Source organism: Pteropus vampyrus, unplaced genomic scaffold, assembly GCF_000151845.1.
Source record: "Pteropus vampyrus isolate Shadow unplaced genomic scaffold, Pvam_2.0 Scaffold165, whole genome shotgun sequence".
Lineage (NCBI taxonomy): Eukaryota > Metazoa > Chordata > Mammalia > Chiroptera > Pteropodidae > Pteropus > Pteropus vampyrus.
This window is the reverse complement of record NW_011888946.1, coordinates 993,652-996,807: the sequence shown is the minus strand read 5'-3', so window position 1 is coordinate 996,807 and position 3,156 is coordinate 993,652.

Here is a 3,156-nt window from a genome sequence, read left to right as displayed (position 1 = left end):
TTTGAGTATCAACTGTTTCTATTTGATAAAATATTGTATGTCTTTGTCTTCAGATAACTTCTCCTTCCAGGATGATTTCCAACCCTATTGTTCCTTATGCCAAACCACTGGGGAAGTACCAACAGCAAATTTTGGGAATACAGATGCTGGCCAAGGACAACCTGCTCAGATATTTCAAGAAATCAGCACAAAAACTGAGAGTCAATTCTGTGCTTCTCCTTGTGTTTCATTCAGTATCCTCTCCTAGAACTTAGGAAATCCAGAAGTAGGGCAATCAAAAAGTACGTAAATGACTGCACGTTACTTGGGCTTGAGGAGCTATGCATCTGAAGGTGTATTTCCAAGATGCTGCATTCACATTAAAGCTGTAAATTTTAAAATCTGGCTAACTTGGGATTCTTAATGTCTTAGGAAGACATCTTCTTCTACAGTGGGTGTTTGTAGTTGATTAAGGAACAGCTCAACAGCCTGAAGCTGTTCATGCACACAGCAGAAGGAACAATTATTACACTGGAAGAACCTAATCCTTCTAGATCAATATATCTCTGTACAAAAAGCTTACATCAAGACATAGTTAAAGTCCATGACAGGGACTGCAAATTCACCTGCCTACAGGAGTCCTTGCATTTGCTAATGACTAAAAATAAAACCTATGCAATGGCCACATGTCTCAGTCAAGTGAGGGGAACTATAGAGAACTAGAGTGAGTAGACCCTGTGTGAGGGGCAGCTGCTACTTAGCTCCAGTCAATTGCTGTCATGCAACAGTTTATGCCTAATGTCATCCTATGTTTCCCTCTTGAGCTCTCCTAGCTTTTAAAATCTGAAAAGTAAAAAGAAAATCCATAAATTTAAACCAACCTAATCTATCACATTATAGGAGGTCATGCAAATTTTTATCTTTCCCAGACAAATGGCTCCTCAAGAAGAGAGTAGTATCAAGAAGATTTAGAGTAGATAACCCAATGGGAGACAGTTCTGAATTTCAAATACTTCAAGTGGGACCTCTGGCTCTTCGCATGCACTTAGTTCTCATCAACTTCAGCAGGAATTAAGAAATTATCAGATCAATTATATAAAGATTTTCAAATGGAAGTCTTTTTCTATCTCCCATATAGAACACATTTATTTCATAACCCTTTGAAATATGGATTTCTTAAACAACGAGTATCAACTATTTCTATTGGATAAAATATTGTACAGTTGGAGGCCAAAAGAGACTTATATGAATTGACAAAAATCAGTTTTCTGTGGCATGCATTAAAACTTTCAAAATCAAATTAGGTAAAAGTGTCAGGAGGTATTCTTAAAAGCTTGGCTGCTCAGGAAGGATTTAGGAATATGAGTGTGCAGCCGAGCATTAGGATATTATTGGCAGCAAGTGTTTGGCAGACACTGTTTCCATGGGATATGATTGTCCAGTCCCTTCATTTATCTTCAACTTTAAAATTAAACTAACACTTTTTATTGGAGCACATGGATTAGAGGAGATCATGAAAAGAGAAATGGGTTGGCAAAAGATAAAATTCAAACACCAAGCAACATCTTAAATTGAATTGCCTTGAAATAACCTAACGACAAGGTTATAAAAGTTTAAAACATTTTAAAGGTCAAAAGCTCAGAATCCCACAGAACTTCTAATTAGTAAAATTCAGTTTATAGAAGAAACATCTCTCAAGATTAAATCCAGCTGATGTTTCTGGCCATTTCTACTTAATCAGTCCACCTGACTGAGCCACAGACTCCCTTCCTCTGTAAGACATCTGACTGACATTACATTGGACGATTACCACGAATAGGTTATTTTCTAGAATGTCAACACACAAGTTTTATGTTTACTTTGAGTTCTCTATGTTTTTCTCAAGTCAGTTTATGCTAGTTTTCTTACTATCGCAATTATATCATTTAATTTAATATTACATAAACTGATAAAATATGAGTGTGGAAAGTTTTTGATTTCTATGAAAACCTAGTTAAAGACTTTAGAAACAGTTTATAAAAGAAAGTCTGGAAAGAAAATTATTGTGGGTAAAATACTTATGAAAAAGTGGAAAATATTGGTAAAACCTAGATAGATTCTGCTTTCAGACCACTTTACAACTCTTCCAGCTCAGCTTTTAGCAAATTAAAATTAGTAGAAATAGTAGACAATGCATAGTGGGTGTGGTTTATGCAGGCAAGATGACTGAGTGCTCTAATAAATGCAGGTACACTAAAAAAAAAAAAAGGCCTTAACATCTCATCAAAACTTTGGTGAACAACACGAATATTTAAAATGTGTATATATTGTTTTCACAGATCCCTTTTCAATTTCCTGGCAAATTTATTGGCCAATGCCAGTCACATCATATCACAGGGCTTCTACTACAGTCATTTCAAACAAACCCTATGTTCAAGGTAGATTTGCCACCGAAATTTTTGATGTTTGTAGTCTCTGGGTTTCAAACCCTTGTCAAGATAGAAATTATCTCTTTAGCCTAGAATCTTAGCATGGCAATCAATTACAAAGTTTATATTTTAGTGGAACAAAATCAAGGTAATAACTATGGAAAATTCTCTACTATGAAATTTGCCTTTTTCTCCTTGATCTCATGAAAATTATATTTTTGTTTCATAATTAAGATAAATTTATCAAATTACTTTATATTTAAAATGAATTATGCTGGATTTATATAAAAATAAAATGAATTATGCTATATAAATCTCTGAAATATTCATAATTAAGTCAAAATTTTGAGAACTGATAATCATTAGTAATTTTATATGCCAGATACCTAACAGACATAGATACACTGTCTATGTTTATAATTAGTTTTCACAGCACTCATTTTATACATGAGAAAATTAAGTGCGAGAGATAAACAAGTGGCCCACAGTCGCTGTCTATGATGCGAGGGGCAGATCCAGAATTACATCTCTGGTCTCTTGAGCTCCAAAGCTGGCACTTGTCATTACTATGCTATCAGGAGTCCCAAGAATATGTCACTTTAATGCTACTCAACTCCCAGATTCTTTAGACTATCCAGATTTTATTTTTTATTGCTCTATAAAAATTTTTAAATCATTGGTTATAATATGCAATTATATAATTTTAAAATACTAGATATTCCTTAACAAAATTTCTTCAGGACAGAAAGGCATACATAGGTATTACTAA